General features: G+C 47.7%; 1 protein-coding gene across 2 annotated transcripts in view; it reads right to left on the reverse strand.

The window, feature by feature from the left end:
- The window catches only part of CEP89 (centrosomal protein 89), a 1,308,678-nt gene that overhangs the window by 1,160,431 nt on the left and 123,311 nt on the right, over positions 1-24,936 (reverse strand). The window lies entirely within an intron of this gene.

The following is a 24,936-nucleotide window of genomic DNA, read 5'->3' on the forward strand; positions in this document are numbered from 1 at the left end:
GGCGATGCTACTATTTTCCTTCACTGACTATGTTATGCATGATGTGACTCCAATTCAGTGGTTTATGCAACATCAGGCGGACCTGGGAGTGGCTTTCCTTTGTATCGCTACTATTGCGTTTGACTGGAGGTATCCATCTTGTGTTTTGGGACCTTCTCCTTGCCGAGGGCGGCCATCTTACTCCTTTGTTCTGTCTGGGACGGGTCCCTTTCCGGGGCCAGGTTCAGGGGGACGCTTGAAATCTGGCCAGGGCTAGGAAAGTCCTTATTCCTATGGAATGTGAATGTGGGGCGGGCGGGGACCCGGGATGGGACGCTTCCTCAACGTGTGCTGCAGTGTTCTATGATGTCTCTCCCTATTCCATATCGTGCATGAAAGTCCTGATTTTGGTGTTATGTCTGGGGTGGAGAGTACTTTATGGCCGAGGAGTTCGGGAGACTTAGAATTTGGTTTTCATCGGGTATCGGAGATTTTCTGCCCCGGGCTGAACCGCATTTTGCTATGCTGATTGTTTAATACGCTGATTTTCCCCACTTAAGATTGTAATTGCTATGTTCTGTCTTTTACTCCTCCTGATGGGGATGCGTGCTCTGTGCTGTCCCGGGGACCTGGGTGTGACTGATTTCGTTCTTATTCTTGGTTCTATGTCTTCCGAATTTATTGTTGGACACGGTGTAGAAGTTGTGAATGGCTGGGGAGTCCGGGTGACCTGATATTGAGTGGGCTCCTCCCCACCTTCTTTTTTCTGGGAGTCTAGAATAGTTTATTCTTTTCTTACTCCCTATATTACAAGTGTTAAGGTTTTTCTTTCTTTTCTTCTCATTCTCCTTTTCCTTTCTTTCTTTTCTTTGTCTATATTTCGGGTTCTTTAAAGGGCGACAGACACTCTGCCGGGGGGGGGGGGGGGGGGGGGGGGGGTAGGCCGTAGCCTCCGCATTGGTGTAGGGTGGGGGGGAAGATTTAGTTTTCTTTATTTAGTTTCTATGGGCCTTATTTTTTCTACTTCTCTGCGCTTTCTTAACCTGGTTCGATTCTGAGTCCGCGATCGGGGTTAGTAGGGAGGGGGTGGCGCTACATGGGGTGCGTAAATGCTGGCTGATGATCTTGCTGTTTACTTTGCACCGCCATATTGCTCATGCCGTTAACTTCCATTGTTGTTTCCAGCTATGACGCCGCTTGCCCATGTCGTGAAGCTATTGTACGGACTCAGTTCTCCTTAAGTTCTTATTCTTCACTGATTTATCTTTATGATGGAAAAAACAAAAAATAACTTTAAAAATTAACCTTAAATTCTCCTTCTCCCCGGCGACATGACTCTTTCCAGTGTAACGTTCATTGATTGTTGCTATAAGTATGTGTAATGAACGTCCAGTCCCCTGCAGTCTGGACAAATGTGGTAGTCCAGTGAAAAAGTTAAAACATGAGGTAAAGTGAGGTATAGCTTCTTGAAAACACCTAGAAGGGGATGGGTCAATTGGCCCCAACCGTGCCATCCAGGGTACTCGCTATATGGCGAGGGAGGAAGCACTCGGTTTATGGTCCTCTGAGGTGCATGACCTACACGCATCTGGCAGTCACCGGGATAATATATACGTACCATCACACCTTTCCAATTATAACTTTTGAACACTGCTCTACCTATAGATTCCTAACTCTGATGTTAGATATTATTCCTGCATCTGTATACCTCACTAAATTCATACTCTTGGCTTTGCACCACAACACAATATGCATTGTGGATACAAAAACGTCGGTGGGTTACAAAAACTACTGCAACTTCCTTTGTGAATACCAAGGCCGGAGAAGAATTCATGATTGATTGGTACACTACCTCATAAAGAATTCTGGACACACACCGGGCTGTATTCACATTATGTATATGCTTTTCGTTTTCACTTGCTTCCATGAAAGGTGAGACATAACTTTTAAAGTGGTCAACCTATCACACAAGTCTATAAACTCGATCTTACCTACCTACAAAAAATGTAATTCCACTGGAGGCGTAAGAAACATAAGAAGCACATTCTCCAAACTCCAGGAAATCCAAAAGCCAAGTAAAGAAAGACATTTGAAACACAACAGGCTCATGCTACCTTTTTAACTTTCGGTAAAGGACTTGAAAACTAACCTCAGACAACACTTCCATCACTTCAGCTAAACTGCTTTTTTTCCAGCTTCTGTTCTATCTGTTTTCTGTTCTTTATCTATCGTTATAAATGAAAGTAAAGTGCTCCACTGCCCCATTGCCTAGGTCCACACCATATAAATAGCAAAAATAAAATAACATAAATAGGTAGAAACACACACTTATCACTGACAGACCTCCTTAGTATAAGCCGGATAGGCAGTTCAACATGAGAATGTTGCACATATGATGGGGGCAGCAAAGACTTTTTTTCAAAAATCCTATAACTTTAGTTAGTGGACAACCAGGGTAATAAAGATAAACTCCTTATGTGCGTGCTACAATGAGCATAAAGGCAAAAGCAAAGTTGATGTGGTATTTTTCTGATGACAATCTGTGTGCGCATGTGCGTATGCCTGCATGTAGGTATGTACCTGTATTAAACAAATGTATGGGACTAGATATTTACATTAGCTGCCCACTGTAATCTTATTCCAGTGTTCTTTGATCTGCTACTATCACAGTGTCACGTTACAGCAATTAAATGCTCCTTAAAATTCATACACTTGTAGAATTTTCAGAAGCTATTAGGATGACCACTTCAAAATACTTTTTCCATACTACTGTGCACCCCTACCACTTTCTGTCCAAGATGGGTAATATCAAGTATTTCCCACAAACTCTGACATTCATAGCAATCTAAGATGTATTTCCTATGGTGGGGTGTAGTGTTGGATAGAATGTTGGAACGGTGGACAGTGGAATAGGAATGTAAAATGGAGCTGCGTTAAGCGGTGCCCAGGAGAGGTGTGGAGAAGGAGAGCAGAGTGGCGTGACAGCTGTTACAGTCAACTTAATGCATGTAAAGTAACAATAAATAAGTACTTTGCTATCAAAAGCATTTGAAAGCTGTTTTGGAATAACCTTTGGCTATTGATTCTTTTTAAATAGTAAGATTCCGTCTAGAGATTAGTATTGTGAGGAAGAGTTAATTGAAGTTTCTTTTCAACCTACTTAGGTTCGGTTTTTTATCCCAAGGCATTATTGTTTGTTTATATTTGTGTAAAGTATGTTGCAACATTTACTGCACTGCGTGATTACTAACCGCTTTTGGCGACAAGGCCAAGGCCGGACAGCTAGCTGCCTTGAATCCCACACAGCTCAGCGCCTACCAATGCCGACTGGTGCAACAGTTTTAGGAATCGTGAAAGTAGCCATCCCCACCACCGCTTCTTTATACGAGTCCACATTCAAGGAAAAAATATATGAGTGGAATAATTGGGATTTGTCGTTGCCATTGGATACTGCATGTGACCACAGCGCGAGCGCTAATGTGGAACTATAGTGTGAGCAAGGTTGCGCAAGGTGTTCCAGAATAATGGTATCACGCAAGTCTGAAGAACAAGCGTGCCGTGTAGGCTAACAGGACTACGCAGATGTGAGGTAATTGTGCTGGCCACGTGGCGTCACATTACGTCTCCACCATATTGGATGGAGCTGATCCTCACAAGTCTCTTATAGTCGTCATCGAATTATTGCCCACATTGCCCTGATGTGGAGGAAGTTCCCATAAAAATCAAAGTACTGAAACTCTAAAACAAACAGATTTTTATTGACTTCAGGTGCTTTTTCCTTGGAACTTTGAGTGATTTGTCTGCAGTCCTCGTACAGTGAAAACACTACGGTGGTGAAGGAAGGACTAAGTTCTTCCATCTACCTAGTGCATTGTGATGTGGCAAATGTTACAGTTACAGTTAATCTTCCTAAGGAACTTTTGTGCATTCCTAGTGATCCACCCTTATTTTGGCTACAATGAAAATAATATTTTCCTAATTATATCTCTACTATTGGCTTTACTGGGATCTTGACAACAGAAAGAAAAAAAAGCTCATGATTACACTCATTAGGTCCTGAAGGCTTAAGGATTTATGATCACTCACATAAGGAAGGGGTGGTTGGAGATGGAACTGTTTTTTTTTTGATAATCAACTTTATTGGTTTTATTGGTAACAGAAAAATTCATTGGTAGCAGATCAAGCACATTATTAAGGTGAAGTACATTCAGGGAAAGCCGACAACAACACATGAGAAACAAATGGAGTGAGTGGGACAAACGCACACTACTATGCATGTACAAGATTTAGTCGGACCCCTCAAGCGGGTAACAAATTGAACCATTTACCCCACACCTTGCTGAAGAGTTCAGGACATTCCTGGGCCTCAAAGAGGGGTTCCTACTGGGCTCCGCACTAATTCACCCCTCTCCTCCATTTCCGCACAGTAGGTGACTTGGCCTGGGACCAGAGCGTTGCTATATCTCCCTTTGCCACCGCCACTGCTGTCCCCAGGAAGCGCTTATCAGCCCTGGATCCGTAGAGGCCGTCAAACCCCCCCAAAAGCAGGCGCACCGGGTTGTGGAGAACCTCCCACCCAAGTGCCTGTGTGAGTTCGAGCTCCACCCCTCTCCAGAAAGGCGCCAGAGCAGGACACTGCCATACCACGTGATAGAAATCTGCTGGAGCGTGATTGCAGCACGCACAGTACGGGGAGGATCGCATACGGGCGCTGAAGAGGCGCCGGAGTGAGATATGCCGTGTGGAGGTATTAAAGTTGGACGAGGCGTAACTTGGAGGATGTTGTCAAAGTTTTGGGGTCCATAAGGGCGTCTCTCCAATCCGCCTCTTCCAGGGGAGCCAGCCACCCCTCCCAGCGGGCCCAGAGCCGATCCAAGGACGCGGGCTGTTGTTCACCAGGGATCGGTAGATTCCCGACACCCCCCCTACCCAGGTTCCCCATCATCACCTGGGCCTCCAAGGGACTGAATTACGGTAAAGAGGTGGGTGATGGAATGTGTGCGTGGAGGGCATGTCTGAGTTGTAAATATTTATAAAATTGGGAGGGGAGGAGGGTGTGGCATTGTTGCAAGTCTGCGAAAGATCTAATGTGGTCCCCCACCCACACGTCTCCGAGAAGCGAGATCCCAGCAACGGAAATCTCGTAGGGACGAGACTTCTCTCAGCCAAACTCCATTCCACAGAGGCGTCTGTCTGGTGAGTATTCGGTCTCACTGTACATGGCGGAGGGCTGTACGCCAGGCCGTGACCACCGTTCTGTTGACAGGGGGTAGAGCCTGCGGCACCGGGCTGGCATACACCTTGATCCGCGTGAAGTCCATCTCCCTGAGTTCCACCCGGTACGTCGGGTTGGACCAACCGCCGGCGAACCAATTGTGGATCACAATGAGCCTCGTGGCCAGGTAGTAGAGGTAGAGATTAGTCACCCCCATGCCCCGTCAAAGGGGGGAATACAACAGTGTGCAAGGGACATTCGCGGCCTACCTCCTCCCCACAGAAACCGGGTGAGAATGCCATCTAATTCCCGGAACCAGCTACCCGGGAGGTGAATGGCGATATTTTGTAGGATGTATAGGACGTGGGGGAGGGTCATCATTTTAAAGAGAGCACTCCTGCGCCGGGGATTGAGGGGGAGGGTTTGCCATTTCTTGAGGTCCGCCTTCACCCTAGTGACCAAGGGGGCAACATTCAGGGCCCATTCGAGCTCCGGTAGGAGGGTGACCCACACACCTAGATACTTGAAGGATTATCTGCGGAGGGGAATAATCGTTTGCCAATCAAAGCACGCTCGGGAGGAATGCAAAGGGACTAGGGTGGATTTTGCCGGGTTGAGTCGAAGGCCAGAGACTCGTTCAAAGGCGGAAAGGGCCTCTAGGCATCTGGGACTGGAGCTTTCTGGGTCTGCCAGAAAAAGCAGGACGTCGTCCGCATGTAGGACTATCTTGTCAATCTGATTCTGATCCCAGGCCCATCCATGGATGAGGGGGTCTTGGCGGATGAGCGCTGCCAGGGGTTCCATAGCCAATGCGAATTGAAGCGGCGAGAGCGGGCAGCCATGGCGGGTGCCCCTCTGGATGGGGAACGTCTCAGATAGATCATGGTTAATGAGTGGAAATGTTTTTAATGAAGCTTTGTTGCATCTGGACAAATATTTTACACCTTAAGTATATATTGGCATTATGCATTTAAAGTTTTTTATCATCATCATTTGCTCTTTATTTTGACGTTTTTCAGCCATAAAAGATTACAATTAAAACATATATTTCAACACAGTTATAAAAAATTCATTTCATCATGAACATTAAAAATTCCATAAAAGCGAGAATATACAATCACCCCTGACTACTATTCACAATTAAAAAACATCTCTTGGACCACATGGCTATCAAAAACTTCGATTTTTTTTTTACAGTAGCGACCAGTATCGAAGTATAAACAACTTATACAAAATATAGCCCACCGACCCCCTTCCATAACGTTGTTATACAGCCAATCAGCCCATATGCCTGGGGTTGGGCGGCAAATGCAGCTGGGGTCAGTAGGATGCTGGAGCTGGTCCGGATAACACACTGTCCGTCATCTGCTTTTCTAAACAAACCCAAAACCCCAAAAAGAAACCCCCCCCTCAGAATTCCCAGTAACTGTGAAACCCCCCCTTCCCCCTCCCCCCCACCATCAGCGTCAGGGAGCTCATCAACATAGGATCCATTGCTTGACCCACGGGGAAGGCAATAGTGCTGTCAATGCTAATGTTTAACGGGACTCGGGTCGAGTTGCTTCTTCACTTTCAGAGTCGCTGGGGGTACAATAAGCCCTACCGCCACATCGAATGATAAGTGCCTCCCCGTCACCTCCTCCAAAGTCGTCGCCACCTCTTGCCAGTAGGACGTCAGTCCTGGACAGGCCCATAGCATGTGTATGAGGTCCGCCTCCTGAGCCGGGCACCTAGGGCATTCCGCCGAAGCCGTGGCAAAATAACGCCTGATCTTTACCGGGGTCAGGTACGCTCTATGGAGAACATAATAGTGGACCAGTTGGAAACGGGCGCTACGTGTACCCTTCCAGGCACGCCTCACCAGCTGGGACCAGGTCGTCTCCGGGATCTCCCTACCAATGTCCTCTTCCCAGCGGGACTTCAATGTGGTGAGAGGAACCAACCCCTCGGTAATCAACCTGCCGTAGAGGCAAGTGACCGCCTTCACCGTGCCCGCCGACATCATTACGTACTGGCACACCTGAGACAATTGAGGTTCCTCTAGCCCGCTTTGCCAGTGCGCCTGGATCCCTCGCACTATGGCCGAGTGCAGCAGAAAGTCGCCCCGGGGGATCCCAAAGCGGTCAATGAGATCCTGAAAGGACAAGAGCGCTCCGTCCTCGTACAGGTCCCCGACGAGCTGTAACCCGGAATCCTCCCAGTCCGCCAGTCGTGACCAATCTCCTCCGTGGGGGAGGGCCGTCAGCATCCCCAACGGTATTTCAGGCGCATATGGCGTCCGTAGGCGGCCTCTGTTGTGAGCCCGATTCCAACAGAGTCGGATAGTCCGCTCCTCCATCGACAGGTCCCGTAGGACCAAGCGCTGTCGCAGCGCGATAAAGGAGAGGACGTGCCTGGCCATACCCGTCCCTCTACCGTCTTCCGGGCCTCTGAATTCCCTGGCTATCTCCTGGGTGTAGGTCTGGAGCTGCGCCGCTAGGTAATACTTCTTGAAGTCCGGCACGGCGAGCCCCCCCTCGTCCTTCGGCCTCATCAGGGTATTGAGGGCCACCCGCCGCCGGCCCGTTCCCCAGAGGAACCCGACCACCATAGAACGCAAGCGACGAAACGTAGCCGGTGGGACCCAGATCGGCAAAGTCCGAAAGTAATACAATAGCCGTGGGAGCGCCACCATTTTGAGCAGGGCGATGCGTCCCGCCACGGAGAGCGGCAGCGTGGCCCAAAAGTCCATGCTACCTCGGAGTGCTCGCATGCAACGGGCAATGTTTCCATCTAGGAGGTCGGGTTGGTCGTGGTACACAAATACCCCAAGGTATTTAAAGCAGTCGGGCTCCCATCTGATCTCCTTACTTAGCGCAGGAGTGGGGGTACCCCTACGCATCGGGAAGAGGCAGGTCTTAGACCAATTCACTTGGAGGCCTGAGACCGCACCGAACTCCGTTAGCGCTAATTCCGCTCCCCGCAACGCGTCGATCGGATCCTCCAGGAAGAGCAACAGGTCGTCCGCATAGAGCGAGACGTAATGCGGGCCCGCCGCTGTCCATAAGCCCGTATAGTGGGCTCCCGAGCGCAGATGCATCGCCAGTGGCTCCACCGCTAGTGCAAAAAGAAGCGGGGATAAGGAGCACCCCTGCCGCGTGCCACGCTCCACCGGGTATCGCGATGAAATCAAAGGGCCCGATCTAACCCTGGCCAAAGCGGAAGCGTAGAGGACTGCTGTCCATTTGATAAATCCCTCCCCGAGGCCGAATTTCCGTAACACCGTGCATAGGTAGTCCCACTCCAGGCTATCAAAAGCCTTCTCCAGGTCCACCGACAAGACTACCGGGGACGGGGCATCCACGAATGGTTCCCCAAGCAAGCGGAACAACCTTCGGATGTTCATAGTCGTATTCCGCCGTGGAATGAAACCGGCTTGGTCCTCATGCACTAGGGAACTCATATGTCCCAGCAGCCTCGAGGCCAAGATGCTGCTCAATATTTTGTAGTCCACCGTCAGCATTGAAAGGGGACGGTAGGACCCCGGGTCAGACGAGTCTCGGCCTGGTTTGAGGAGAGGAACCACCAATGCCTCACACATCGAACCAGGGAGACGACCCAACCTCTTCGCCTCCCTGTAGACCACCAGTAATCGAGGGGCCAAGAGGTCAGCGTAAGCTGCATAGAACTCCACCGGAAGGCCATCTAGGCCCGGGGTCTTGTTCCTCGCCATCCGTTTGATGGCCCCGCGGATCTCCCCCAAGTCAATATCAGAACCCAGGGTTTCCGCCACTTCCTCTCCTACTGTGCGGAGTTCCAGTGGGCTAAGATAGTTATCAAGCCGGTCTGGGTCTCGTGCGGAGCGACTGCGGTATAAACTTTCGTAGTAATGCCGGAAGCAACTAAGAATCTCCGGTTGGGTGCACACCTCGGTCCCATCTGCCCTACGCATATTTGTCGTCGTTTGGGACTGGCGCGTAGGGTTGGCCAACCACGCCAGCAACGCGCTCGACCTGTCGCCCTCCGCAATAGACCGGACCGTATAGGCCTTATAATCGAAACAGCGGAGCCGTTCGACCTCCACCGCTACCTTCTCCCTCGCCTCCATCGTTTGTGTTTGCAATTCCGGGTGTCCGGGGCGGCTAATTTCGAGCTCGCGGAGTGCACGGTCCGCTGTGTCCAATTCAGCCAGGATAACACGCCGCATGCCCACCTTCTTAGAGATACAGTAGCCCCTCACCACCACCTTGAAAGCGTCCCATTCGAACGCCCTAGTACTCGCGGAGCCGCCGTTGGACGCAAAATAATCTGTGATTCTCTCCCCTAGGTCCGCCTTGAAGACACTGTCCTCGAGGATCTCGGGGCGCATCTTCCAGGTGGGTACTGCCGGCGTCCCAGGGAACCAGCGAATGTCCAGCAGGAGGGGGTTGTGGTCCGAGATGGTCCGCGATAAGTACTCCGATCGGACCGCTGCCGAAACTAATTCGGACGATCCAAGAAAGCCATCCAGTCTGACATGCAGCTCATGAAGGCTCGAAAAGTATGAATAATCTCTAGACGTAGGGTGATGCGCCCTCCAGATGTCCGTCAAACCCCAGCGGGTCTGCCAATCTTGACGACCCCTAGCCGTCCGCCGGACCGGGGAATCAGGGAGCGGGGGATGTGAGCGGTCTATGTCTACATCCACTACGGAGTTAAAGTCTCCCCCCAGCAGGAGGGGCCCGGCGAAAAAGTGGGCCAGCGAGCCCGATAACCTGGAAAGGAAGGCAGTCTGGTCCACATTAGGAGCATACACACAGCAAACGTTCAGGTCCCTCCCTCCTAGAGTGCCTGAGATGGCCACGAAACGCCCCTCTGGGTCCAACACTGTCCTCGTGACCTGGAAGGGGACTCCTGCCCTAATCCATATTAGCGCCCCCCTGGCATAAGCTGAGTACGCCGTGTAAAAGACCTGCCCTCGCCACCTACGCTGAAGCGCCGCCCCTTCCGCCTTGTTCAGATGCGTTTCCTGCAGCAGCGCCATTTGCACTCCCCTACGCACTAAATAAGCATGGACCTTGTGACGCCTGGACATAGTGTGAAGCCCCCTCACGTTCCATGTAACACATTTCAAGTTAGCAACATCAGCCATTGTCCCAGAGTGTTCTTGCACAGTCTCCCCGTTCGGGTCCCCACAAAGAAAAAGCATCAATCCTCCCAGCGCTGACGGCGGCCATTTTCCCCAACCAGAACCAAATCACCCAAAAACCAACAAAGCCCCCCCCCAACCACCCCAGAACAGGACCCAAACTGCACCATCTAGATCCCATCCAAACCTCTACGGAGATCAACCCCAAAGTCCCCACTAGTCCTACGGTCGCCACCGTAGGAAGGCCTTATGGGCCAGGTGCGGGATGGGCGGAGGCAGTGGGCCCTCGTCGCCCAGGCTACCAGGACTATAGTAAACCCCCTCCGGTGTCACAACCTTCCGGGGCAACAGCAGAAGCCCCCCAACCCTCTCTCCTTCGTTGTCAGCAATAAAGAACGGCAACCGCCTCCCCCCTGCCGGGCCCCCACCCAAAACAAGGCAGCATACCCCGTTACCCTTGTCCGTCCAACAGGTCCTCCACCGATTTCGGTGTGATCACCGGTGTATGGGTACTGTCTGCCACCGAATCTTCCGAGTCCGAAGGTGCCCCCTGAGCACCCAGGTTTTCTTCCTCCTCCTCGATGACTTCGCCTCCTGCTCCCGACAATTCCGACAGAACTTCCAACACTCCTCTCCGCTCCGATGATGTCTCCGCAGTCGAGGGCCCTCCCGTGCGGCCGCGGCGGTTTCTGACCCTCTTAGATCGCCTCCTTTGTTCCGGTTCCTCCGCCTGATGGGTCGAGGCGCTGTAACCATCTTTCCCTGCCCGGTACAGTTCGAGCCAGTCACAGACCTCCTCTGGGGTGTCGAAGAACTGGGTTTTGTCGTCGACAATGACGCGGAGCCTTGCGGGAAATAGGAGTGAATATTGGATGCCCTCACTTCTGAGTTCACGCTTAACCGCCAGGAAGGAGAACCGCTTGCGCTGCGTCTCGTAAGTGTAGTCAGGGAAGATGTTCACCTGACTGTTTGCAACCTGGAACGGGCCGTTGTGCCTGGCGGCATTTAGGATCAGGTCTCTGTCCCGGAAATGTAGCAACCGCGCCACCACCGGCCTTGGGGCTCGTCCCAGTTGTGGGGGCCGTGCTGGGACTCTGTGGGCCCGTTCTAGAGTGTAAAAGGAGGACAGGCCCTCCGGGACCACCGTGTCTCGGAGCCAGGTCTCCAAGTATCGCACCATATCGCCATCCTCGATTTTTTCCGGCAGGCCCACCACCCGAATGTTATTCCTCCTGTTGCGGCCTTCCGCATCTTCCGCCCTCCGTTCGAGGGTCTCAATTCGGGACATGGCATCCTTTATCGTCGCAGCCAGGGTTCTCTGCGCCGGTTCTAAAGTTTTCACCGTGCCCTCCACCTCCTTGACCCGGTCTGAGAGTTTACCATGGTCTGCCCTAAGGAGGCCCAGGCCAGTCGCCACCTGGGCAATGTCCTGTTGGAGGGCCGACCGAGTTGCCTCTATCGCTTCCAGTACACGGTCGAATTGTTGCTGCAGTGGTGCGCCACCAGGTCTTTTAGGGTCTCCATGCTCTTCCTTGTCCTGGGCTTCAGAGTCCGAGGTGGTCTGGCTGGATCCCTTGGCTCCTTTAGGTTTCCCCATGCTGCTAGGGGCTCTCCGTGATGGTCCCGGAGTAGGCGTCTCCGTGTACAGGTGTCCAGCACGACCTTCCCGGGAGTTCGTTCTCAAGTCGGGTATGGGCGATCTCCGTCTCCAGAGCCTGTGTAGACTCCGCCGCTTCGGCTCGCGCCACCGCCACGGCGTCCGAGGGTACCGATGAGGGGGCGGAGACAACCGTCGCCGAGTCGGGCAGGCCCTTTCACCCACTATAGCTCCGGGGCGAGGGCCACCAACTCCCTCGGTTGATCCGTGGCGCCAGGGTGTCGCGCCACCCATGTAGTTGGGCTGGTCAGGAAATCGTAGCTAGTAGCGGAGTCGCGGTGCAGACCGCCGCCTGGAACAGAGGGCACCCGCACCCGGTGCCCTCTAGTGCGTGGGCACCCGCCCGGTCGTCTAATCGAGTATGAACCCGTTGCAGAAGGTCCGAGCCTGCCAATGTCCAATGTCTAAAACAACCGAGGATGGTGAAGCCGGGTGCCAGTCGACACCCGCGAGACCTCTTCAACTCCGTAGTTTCGATCAAGGGGACAAAGGGGTCCGGGCGCCATGTTGGGTCGCACTCCGCAACTTCGCAAACTTCGGCATTTCTTCGTGGCCACCCCCGTCCAAACTCCACCAAGGCCCCCGGCAGGGTGTCGTCGCCTCGCTCAACCGAATGCGGGGTCTGGGGCGCCCCTCAGCCTCCGATGTTCAGGATAATTTCGGGCTTAGTCCCGGAGCCGAGCTTTCAGGCGACCATCGCCATCGGCGCCCAAGCCACGCCCCTATCAAAAACTTCGATAGTGCAAAAACAATATGCCCTGAGGTATTGGTCTTTAGGATTCTCAGTGCAACCGAGCATTTGTCAAAGCCCATGTTCTTACACAAGGGAACTAACCAATACTTCCTAGCTTTGCTATAAGCCGGGCAGAAAAACGTATGTGAAGTTCATCCTCATGACTGGCACTGCACCCCGGGCAGGCTATGTTCGTGAGGGAAGGCCATTTGCTAGTGAAGGCCCTTAGTGGTAATGTTCCATACCTCCATTGGATGTAGAGCTTCCTGGCTCCTACTGGGTAAATGACATTCAGGAATTCCTCAAAAACATATGAAGTCTTAATTGTTAAAAACTGTTTTGTCAGTGAACCAGCTCGAGAGTCCTGTAGCCATATGTTGAGTTTATGATCCATAAAGGACTTTGTAAGGAATTTACCCGAGACCTCCCTACATGCCTGTTCCGGTTCATGCCACATTGCAAGCATTCCCATTTTCAGCAATTCCTGCTTCACAAATACAAGCCAAGCGATTTTTGCTGCTTTGCAGTGGTTCATTACATCCTTCAGTTCAAGCCTGTAGTTGGCAAGCTCTGGAGTTACCCAGAGCCTGCACCAGAACCTAAGAGGTTTCAAGGCTAGCTCATCCTGAATAAAACTCAGTCCTAAATCTAGGATTTTTTTTGTAATCTTTTATGGCTGAAAAACGTTGAAATAAAGATCAAATGATGCTGATTTAAAGTTTTTTCATAGAGTTCAAGAAAAAAATTAAACTTGGTGAATATGTAACTGCCTTAAGGAAGTTGGCATTTAATTGCAGGTTTGACTCTGCAGGAGGAATTGATATGTGATTGTCATGCATGCTCAAAATCCCATAATTCAGGAAAGATTGGGGGTGAATAGCGATGCAAGTCTAAAAGATGTGACAGTAGGAAGGCAGAGCTGTTGGGTAGGTGTGCTAAAGACATTTGGACAAATAGTTAAACCTTAGAACAGGATGTAGTTGCCAAAATAAACCTGTCACATTGCTTCACTAATGTTTAAAGATAAGATATTTAGAGAAACAACCAAAGGAAAAACATAAAGAACCTTTATGTTGTTATCACTGTAATGCCACATAGCATTTGACTTCTAGCAAAAGTAGTACAGCTTTAAAACATAGGTGTGTGGTTTGTAATGAGGTTGGATATTTTGTGAGTGTGTGCAACATGCAAGTGAAGAAAATTGACCAGGTTAAATGCATAGGTGTTGGAGAGGCAGAAGCATCCAGCGATGAGTATATAGGAACTTGTGAAGTAATGAGCACAATAGAAAGATGTCATAAATATTTTTTATGAGTCCAAATTGAAGAACCAATGCGTTTCCTGAAAATTGGGGGAGTAGGTATCCACACTGTGGGTGATTCTGGTTCCCAGTACAATATTGTTAATGAGGAAAGACTTTCAGAAAAAACTAGGCTGTAAATTTCTTCAAGTCAATATTGGTCTGGAAAGATATAGTATGGAAGCAACTGACATTTTAGGATACATGAAACTTGTTTTCAGATTTAAGAATCGGGATTCCCTGGTCAAGTTGTATGTTACAAGGAAGCTATTGGGAAATGCATGCTAAATACGTTTCTCAGAGTATTTAATGGAGAAATTGATTTGAGCAACGATTTTGAAGATATGATTGTATTAAAGAAAAATGATGTTCCCAATGTGTATAAGGCTAGAAATTTACCCATGTTACTTAGAGCCGAGGTATCCAAGGCATTATTGCAGTTTGTCAAAGCTGGGATAATAGAACCTGTTGAGTCATCGGAGTAGCTAGCTCCCTTAGTCTTAGCATGTAAAGCAAATGGCAATATTAGGCTTTGTATGGGCCTCAGTTCTCTTTTATAATAGCATTCTCATAGACAGGCTTAATCTCTCCAAAATAAATTAAATGTAGTTACTGTCCAAAGGGATGAAACCATTTTCAAAACTTGATCTGTCAGCAGTATTTCACCAGGTGCTATGCATGAGGACAGTAGAAAGTGCACTGCAATTATAACTCAGGAAGGATGTTTTTAATTTAGAAGAATGCATTTTGGCTTAGCATAAGCAGCAGTTTTTTAGAGACTTATATTCAACCTGTGGGGTTGAATAAAAATTGTATTGTTCTTTTAAGATAACATTCTTGTCATGGTAGAAAATAAGGCTCACCATGATAGTAAATTAGATAAAGTACTTGCCATTTTGCCTGACCATAGGTTAACAGTGGAATATTCAAAAAGTAAGTTTGCACAATTCCAAGTTACTTATTTGGGTTATGAAACCAGTGATTAAGGTAATAAACCTATGAGCTCTTTAGTTAGTACTATTATTGAAGCACCTTCAGCACAAAAAAGGAGATACTTTAGTCTTTCTTGGGGTTAGTAGAGTTTATGCAAAATTTGCCAAAACATTTTTAATGAAAACATCCGCAATATGGAGTTTTTTGAGGTAAATGGAGTTGAATTTGTATGGTCAAAGAAGTACAACATAATTTTCTGTGATTAAACATGCCAAAGGTTCTGCACCTGCCGTACAAGAATTTGATCCACAATGTACCAGCTATGTTACTACTAACACTAGCAACAAATATAATGATGTAAGGAATATGATGATGAGGCCTTGAAAATAGTAGTGACATTTGCTTCCCAAACGTTACCTTCAGCAGAAGAGAAATATGCTGTTATTGAAAAGAAAGCATTAGCATGTGTTTGGGCACTGGATATTTTCGGTCATTTATGTGGGGCAAGAAAAAATAATAAGATGTGAACACAAGACATTAATTGAAGTATATACCCGACAGGTTGACAAATGCTTCTTCGTGGTTGGCTTGAATTTCTACGGGACTATTACATTTTGTGCATTAAGTCATTTACAGTCCATGGAAGAGTAATGCTGTCGCTGATTTTGTTATCTAGGATGCTGTTGGATTTGGCCCTTTTTACAGGGTCATCCCCGAATTTTTTGCCTTCCTCCTCTATTTTTTCTGACCAGTTGTTGGCTGTTTTATGACTCTGGGCACTTTACCAATGCTGATCAGTGCTAAAGTGCATATGCTCTCCCTATTGTAAATTGATGTATGAATTAGTGGTTCCATGTTTGGCTTATTTGGTTTACTTTTCAGACCCTAGTACAGTGCACTGAGTGTACCCAGGGCTTGTAAACCCAAATGCTGCTGGTGGGCTTGCAACACTGGTTGTGCCACTCACAGAAGCAACCTTGTAAAATGTGTCTAAGGCCTGCCATTGCAGAGCCTGTGTACAGTCTGGTACGGTCATGCTGACTAGACAAGTGCACCCACTTGCCAGTCCCTAAACCTTCCCTTTTCTTCATATCAGACACCCCTACGGTAGGCCTAAGGGCAGGGTGCATTGTAAGTATAATGTAGGACATGCCCTGGTATGTGTGGCATGTCCTAATAGTGAATTACAGCCATTTTTCTTTTTCACCATTGCAAGGCTCTCTGTTCTCCATAGGCCAGAATGGGCAGCTAGATTATTACATTTTATAATCCTAACTGACTCAGGGAACATGATAGAAATTAGAGTTTAGTATGCCTGAACTCAGAATGATAAAATACAAATACATCTTTTAGCAAAGTTGATTTTAAACATTCTGTGTTTGAAAATACCACTTTTAGAAAGTAGGTATTTTCTTGTCTAACTATTCAAAGCCTGCCTCTGCTAGGTTGTGTATTCCTTGTCTGGAGTTTGAGTGACAGTGCTGGGGGATTCCAGGAGACAGAATGAGTCAGCCCAGTGGTGAATAGAGAGATCTGCATCTAGATGGGAGGGAGGAGTTGCAAATGGGACATGAATAGGACTGTGCCCGCCCCCCACAGTGCTGGCTCCACCCCCTGTGGTGTGTCTGATGTCTCTGCCCTGCACTGTGAAAGAAGAGAAGGAATCATGTCAACAAAGTGCTCCAGGGATGTGCTTTCCCTCCACAATGCTGGCTCCACTTCCTGTGGGGCGTCTGATGTGTCTGCCCTGCACTGTGAAAGGAAAGAAGGAGTCTTGTAAACAGAGTGCTCCAGAACGGGTTTGGACTAGGCAAAGGCCCCTCTGCCCTCAGATGACAAAGAATTTTGGGGTATAAGTATTAGGACCCTGATCCCAAGAAATTAGATCACTTTTGGACTACAAGAAGAAACCTTTGCTGAGGAGAGGAACCTGAAGAAACTGAGACTATTCCTAAGCTGAAGTGCTGCTTAGGGGATTGGCCTGGAGTGGTTGCCTGACTGCCAAAGAAAGGAGAAAGAACTTTGTGTGCTTTATTTTCAACTTGTGAAGGATTTCCAAGTGCTTGGAACAGAGCTTGCCTCCTACTGAAGTCTCAGGGACAACAGACTTCAAACCCCAGCTCCCCAGACTTCTTGGAAGTGCCTGCTGCTGTTTTGGGGCCTTCTGAGGGACTGCGTGTCGTAAGGAGCTGGAAGAGCGACTCAAGAGGAAGAAGAGTGTCACCATCGCAGCCGCTGCCGTCGCAACACCGAAGGAGGGTGTCACCACTGTAGCTGACGCATTGCACTGCATCGAGAGAAGCGTCTCGCAACGAAGAGGAAGCGTGTCGCTGCTGCTGCCGTCACAACTCTGAAGGAGGGTGTCGCCTCTGTAGATGTCGTATTGCACCGCATCGAGAGAAGTGTCTCACAACGAGGAAGAAGCGTGTCGCCGTCGCTGCTGCTGCCGTCGCATCGTGAATGTCGGCGCTGAAGCTGTCATATTGCACCGCATCGAGGAAAGCGCCTCACATCCTCGAAGAAGCGTGCCGCCGTCAGAGCTGCTGCCGTTGCATCTCGGATGTCGCCGCTGTAGTTGTCGCATCGTGCGGAAGCTTCTCGCAAACGTCGGAGAAGAGTCCCGCAGCCGAGGCTGTTGCCGTCGCATGACTTAACAAGGGTGTCGCCGCTGCCGCTGATGCATCGAACCGAGACTTCTCGCATCTTCGGAGAAGCGTGCCGCATCTGGAAGATCTTCACAACTTTATTTCTTTGCACCGGAACTTTGCCGCATTTCCATCGCTGCAACATAACTTGCTGTGGAAGCGCAACGCATCGTAAGGTACATTGACGCAAAGCGTTGCATCTTAAGAACTGAACTGAACTAAGCTAAAACTACCATTTTAAGTATAGTATTGTGGATTTTTGTCGTTTATGGTCTTGTGTTAAGTCTATATAAAGCATACGTATTTTTAATATACAACCGTGTGGTCCATCTGTAGTATTGTCACTGAGTTACTGTATGTGGTCACAAATGCTTTACACACTGCCTCTGAGATAAGCCTGCCTGCTCGTGCCAAGCTACCAAGGGGGTGAGCAGGGGTTATATTAGGAGTGTACCCCCTTACCCTGACTAGAGGCAAGGGTCCCTATTTGTCACAGGTACCTATCTGTGCCAACTAGAGACCCCCAAATCTAACCGATGCCAACTGATTAAATTGAAAATCAGGGTGAGCTTCAAGAAAATGTTCCTGTGGCATTGATTCGGGACAGTGGTACACAGAGTTTAACAGTGGTTCCTCCCTATTTATTGCTGTCTGTACGGTTAGTATGATATTTTTCTATGATGCACTTTTATTGCACTAATTCCTAATAACTTTTGACTGACACATGGAGGCTCTATTATGCATCGTTTCACACAGACACTGGCAAATCCTCATGAAGCAATAGCTGCCAAGGTTTCACATTGCGATGTGCAACATTTTCATAATTTCAGTCTTATTATGAGTGACATTTCAACGAGTATGAATGACACTTTCTCGCAAGCTAAATAAAGCAACGAAGACAAGAGAACTATATAAATATCACAAATTAAGACCATTTACGGAACTAGAAACTCTACTACAACTTAATGCAGACACAGGGTAGAAAGGCACAGGGAACTCACACCAAAACGAAGGGAAACATAACTGGGGCATAAAGGAATAGGTGAATTGGTACTGAACATTATAAATGTGGGGCAGAAAGACGGAAACTGAAACCTAGAGAGATCGAAAACGGGGTAAATAGCTTAAAAAATGAATGTGTTCTGATCGTGTGTAATGTAACTTGTGCTCAGTGATACTTACCCTATCAATGCATTGTTGATGCCACTGCCCTCTTAATCGCATGCTGCAGTTTAACTTGTGGTGGCAGCACATTGCTGGCTCAGGGGTCCACATGTGGTGGGTGTGATGCCCCACAGCTGAGCTCTCTGCAAACGCCAACCACGCCGGTACTTGTCAGGGCTGTGCTGTGCCAGTCACTCCTCGCTGATTGTTAGCGAGCACCGATTGATGGTGAAGGAGCATAAAGGACGGGCCCAGCCGTGAGCCCACAGTGGTAGCGAGGCCCAAGTGGAGAGGACTTGAGTGAATTGCACAGCTGCATTCTCACTTGGCTGCACTCTGCAATGGCAGGGCGGCCAGGCTACTGAGGTTCCTGGCACCACTCCGCAGCAGCCGCCGGCCACATTGACTTCACAAAGTGGTGCCAAGTAGAGGAGGAGACACCTGGTGCTCACAGAGGCAATGCTCTTCCGCCGCACTGGGAATGGCACATATGACGACCTTCGTCAGGCGGCCCCTGGTGTGCTCGGTGAAGTGACCCCACTTTATAGGGTCAGTGGCAGGTGAACGATGGTCCAGACCATCTCAGAATGATTACACCGCCGGGCCGAACAAGTCACTCAGCACAACGCGGAGCAAACTACAGTGGCGGACTCCCGCCTGCGATAGCTCAAGCAGGCTCACTCTATACTTAAATGTATTGCGCCCGCCCGATTGTGTCACTATCCGCTGTTGCGATTGGCTGCAGGCCTAGCATCATTGTTAACCGGAAGGTGGAAGTTAAGGCTACATGGCCATCTGTGGTCGACAATCGCCTGGACAACAGTAATGCCATGTCATTTCAGATTCCTTCTCACCTTTTAAACAAACTCCGAGTAGTCCAAAACAATGAAGTTCGATCAGCCCCAGACGTTGCAACGCAAGACCTCTCTTGCAAGACTTAAACTGGAGTATGATTAGGGCCCTGGTGCCTTTTGAAGTATTGTCCCTTTGTCCCAAAACAACTTTTAGCCATGCTCCTTTCTTTTTGGAAATATGCGTCATCTTACTTTCCAGGAAGAAGCCTGCGTTCCTCAATAGACAATCTGCTCATCGGGATGGGAAGGAAGCCCTGATCATAGCTGTCTCCCATTTGTGGAACTTCTTGCCCCTATTTAAGACAAATTCTCAGCTTGAGGGCTGTATGTTCGTTGTGAGTCCTTCAAAGTGCTTTGAGGTCATCTGGGTTATTTGTTCACACTATTAGACACCATTAACAATAAGAATTTATATCTATAATATTTAAGCACTGCAGTTTCAACGGGAGGAAGAAACTAGTTCTCTGCCATGCTCAACTGACTTTCAAGGCGCTCCTTCATTAAGTCTATATTATCTTTATTATTTCTCAGAAAACTGTGCAGAATTCATGTGGTCACTTACACTAGGTGGTTTTTCTTCGAAGGCCTCTCCCATCGTTGATTGGTCAAATTTCTGCTCTGATTTGTTAAGTCTTTTTTCATCTCATTCGCTCTCCCATACGTTTTTTGGCAGCACCCAATTCCTCATTTCAAGTCAAACCATGGTGCTAAAGAAGATCAGAAATACCGCCCTACAGGCAATTACGGAGCATCCAGATTCTATTGATCGGCCGAATGACTTTAAATTGCACAAAAAAACTACAGACAGGCACACCAAAAGGATAAACAATCTTGCCTTGAACAATTCTGGTGTAAGCTACGCTGGGAAAGCAAAAATCGCAACTCAAGAAAATTGTGGGCGCTAATGAATAGACAAATCAAAGGAACAACTAGCCAGGGGAGTGCAAACATCGTAGAGGCAGACTGGATCATTTTTCTGACTGACCATTTCAGGGCCAACGGAGGAGCAGATTATACCGCAGTGAACAACTCTACACTGATTAAAGATGGCCCTACGGAGTGTCAGGACTGTTCACATGAGTTGATGCAACTTCAATGCGAGAAAATCTCTGTTACTCAAGCAAGGCTGGCTAAAATATTATCAAAAGCAAGACCAGATGGAGCGCCAGGTCCAAACGTCCTGCCACAGGTCCTGTTTAAATCAAATATCCCTCTCTGGTAACAACAACTAGCAACCCTCTTCAATTTCACACTGAGGAGATCAACTATACCTGACTCCTAACGAGGTGCAATAATCCACCCAATTCATAAGTCTGGCTCCCACTCGTCCCCAAATACCTACAGGCTGATAGCCTTACTGGACAATGAGGCAAAGTACTTTGCGAATATCTTACTTGAAGAACTGGGCTCCTGGGCTGACCTGAAAGGTCTGATCCCAAAAAATCAAACTGGTTTCACAGCAAACTCAGGCACTATGTCTAACTTATTGCCATTATCAATACTCATCAATAAAGCCTAATCTCATCCAAGGTCGTTTTTTGTTGCTTTGTTGATTTTAAGGCTGCTTTTTACCGGGTCCCTAGGGCAGCACTCTGGGCGCAGCCAATGAAATGGGGAATCCTGGTCAAACTTTTGGAGGCCATTGTCCAACTACATACTAACACCTGGATACAAGTTAAGATGGCACCAGCTCACATCTGTCTCGAAAAAACACAACGACAAGAGGAGTCAAACAGGGATGTGTGCTAGCTCCATTGCTCTTTAACTTGTTCATCGCTAACCTTTCAGCGGAACTAGATGCGGTAAATAGCCATTCCCATAAGATTGGTGGTGCTTAGGTAAGCAACCTTCTGTATGCCGATGACCTTGTCCTCTTCAGTCTCACTCGAGTAGGGCTGCAACGACTGCTAAATAAACTAAATAGTTACACCGTTACCAACAACTTAGAGGTTAACTTAAAGAAAACCCAAGTAGTCATGTTTTTTGTTGCTTTGTTGATTTTAAGGCTGCTTTTTACCGGGTCCCTAGGGCAGCACTCTGGGCGCAGCCAATGAAATGGGGAATCCTGGTCAAACTTTTGGAGGCCATTGTCCAACTACATACTAACACCTGGATACAAGTTAAGATGGCACCAGCTCACATCTGTCTCGAAAAAACACAACGACAAGAGGAGTCAAACAGGGATGTGTGCTAGCTCCATTGCTCTTTAACTTGTTCATCGCTAACCTTTCAGCGGAACTAGATGCGGTAAATAGCCATTCCCATAAGATTGGTGGTGCTTAGGTAAGCAACCTTCTGTATGCCGATGACCTTGTCCTCTTCAGTCTCACTCGAGTAGGGCTGCAACGACTGCTAAATAAACTAAATAGTTACACCGTTACCAACAACTTAGAGGTTAACTTAAAGAAAACCCAAGTAGTCATATTCGGCAGAAAGCACTATGGAGGTGGCGGTTGGATGTATAACAATACTGGACTTGTGGTAGGAAACTCTTACAAATACCTGGGGATTATTTTCGACTCCGGGGGCACCCTTGCCCAACATCGCAGCGTCAGCTCAAAGAAAGCTATGGCTCCCAAGTGAATCTTTCAAAACTTTCAAAAAAATTGACAGGCCCGAGCCTAACCCCAATGTTGTAAGTCATGAAAGCCAAAATAGGCCCCAAGTTGTCGAATGGCATTGAAATTTCCCGGTGCAAACAGAGTATAACATTAAACCAACATGTGACTAAGATCTATAAAAGAATCTTTCATATGCCAAAATCCGCTTCTGCTGCACAGATATAATTAGAACTGGGTCTTTTAAATCACGAAATCCTAAGCGCAAGTGCTTATTTAAAACTGTGCCATAAGTTAAGGCAGGCCGGAGCTGGGTACCTTGAGTGACTGTTGTGGTCAGATATTAGCCTTAGTAATCCAGGTGGGTCCTATAGTCAGTTCTTCCATGAATACGTACAGCAATTATCAGCAAGAGATCTCTGGAATCTTAACCCTAGTGATATAGTCTTTAAAACAAGTATCAAGAAGTGCATCCGTATGTGATCTCATAATACCGACAAAGCTCTTTTCGCCAAACACAAGCATGCATGGGCAGTAATCAACTCTTACCAGTTGGCTTCTCTTCCACCGTACCTGCACATATCCCCTGTACTTAAAATTGTGTTTATGGCACTTAGATTGGGGGAATGGCATTTCCTGAAACATTTACCTCTTTGGCGTCGTACATCAGATGAGCTACAGTGCAGGGGCTGCAAGTACTTGGTGGAGTCCTTGGAGCATGTTGTATGCCTCTGCCCTGCATTGTTGGCCCAGCCCAGACTAAAACTGAGGCCAGTGTGGAACAGATTGGGAGTCCACTCGTGTAGGCAGGCAATTATTGCAGCATTGAACCCAGAGAACACTGCTTTAAACATAAGCCTCACAATATTTATTCACAGCGCATATCACAAACTCAACCAGCAAATTGCAGGCCCGGTGCCAACCTCGAGGAACATGCACAGGTGACTAAAACAACAGCAAACCCATGAAGCGCTATTCCAGTAAAACCAGTGTGCTCTGCCCCTGCAATACTTTGGAATGTGATCCCGACGACTCAATACTGACTATTGACAATTGACAGCTGCTCCACCGGACTGTTTTTATCTTTTGGGTCACTCTGCAACTCAGTGTCTTACTTTTAGTTTTTAGCAGCAACATTCATTTTCTTTTTATATTATTCATTGTTTTTAATGATATTCTGCTGCTATGCAGTTCTATGTAAGTGATGGTTACTTTGCATTAGAAGAAACCTTATATCAATCACTTTACAACTTGAAGATGTCAATGTCTTGTGTTTTTCACCTCTATATGCCATGAGGAGCTTGTTTTTCCTTAATCAAATGTTCCACTAAACCAGCCCCACTATCACCCAGGCCCTCAGCTCAGTCCACTCTTCCTGTTACCTCCAACCAATTCCAGTCTGATCCAATTTTTTTCTTACTTTCAAATAATCTGTTATCAAGGATTGTTTAGGTTGCAAGGAGTGTCTAAATATCCCCTGGTTGCCTTACATTAAATATGTTTTAGAAGTCCTGTTGAAAGGTAGTCCGTTCACAGTCCTAGTTAATATTTGTAAATAGATTATGCATAATTTAACGGCCCAGTTCTTGAACAATAGATACCTCGAAGATGAAGATGTGGACATACTAAAACCATTTTTTAGACTTTACATCATTCTGCAGTTATGCTTAAGAACTGAATCAGATTCATCGATGGTGGCTGGGTGTGTGAATGGGTCACTCCGTACTTATTGTCGGATTGGTATTATTCATTCCCAAACCTGCTCCCCACTGGGTAGGAATTACCACTTTGCGTGTTTGTTACTGTGAAAGGGTCTCCGTCCAGGTATTTTTACTTTTTGACTCTTTCAGCAAATTGTACTGTATTCACTCAAAATGCTTTTTAACTCTCACATTGAAAAGATATAACTTTTAGCATAGAATAGCTCTTTGCTTACTATCCTTATTAAAGGGGACTGTTGTTTGGTTTCTGTAAGCCTCTTTCAAAACCTCTCCTGACATGCCAAAAGATAATGTGGTTTTAAAATTTGCAGTCTTATCACATTTTGGTCATTTTAATCTCCCAGTTTTGCATATGCATGTGGCCACTTCTGACAGACTGACCAGGAAGTAAGTGTCTCACCTGGATTAAATAAAAAGGAGGCGGCATTGGGCGCCTATATGTGCATACCATCAGGTAGTCAAATATAATACACTTCCCATTAGATAGTCATACACGTTTAATATTGTGTTCCACAAAAATGCTTTCATTAGGCAACACCTTTCTCTTTACACAGCTAAATTTGGTCATTATCCTTTGCCAAAATTGCTTCTCTAGTGTGCAGTAAAGCTTTCAACATACTGAGGTGTATCAGCTCCATTAGGGTGTCAGAAGTCACGATTCCCTTGCCTGCTTTGTGGTACCCAATTGGGACAAAATAAGACAGCGACAGAGCCTTGGCAATTCCAGATTTAAAAGTGGCACAGTATGTTAGACATAATTTCCTTAGTAGTACCCTGTGCAATACAGGACATGTGTTTGGGTAAGTCGGAGGTCTCAAAGATGCTCCAAGGTTCTTCCCCTAGAAGCAGCACAACTATGTAAGGTCATTGAGTGATTTACAGGTCACTACAAAGCTTCCACTGGAAATCCCTTGGGAACTACCTCGAATTCCTACTGTTAAAACCGTTAATTGCTATTAAACCGGTGCACAGGGGTTCTTTTCCATATCTGTGGCCTTTTGGAGGACTGTTGGCCATAGTTTGTTTCATTTGACTTTCACAAAATGCAATGTTTAATGGATGAAAACCGG

The sequence above is a fragment of the Lissotriton vulgaris genome, chromosome 12 (genome assembly GCF_964263255.1).
Source record: "Lissotriton vulgaris chromosome 12, aLisVul1.2, whole genome shotgun sequence".
Classification (NCBI taxonomy): Eukaryota; Metazoa; Chordata; class Amphibia; order Caudata; family Salamandridae; genus Lissotriton; species Lissotriton vulgaris.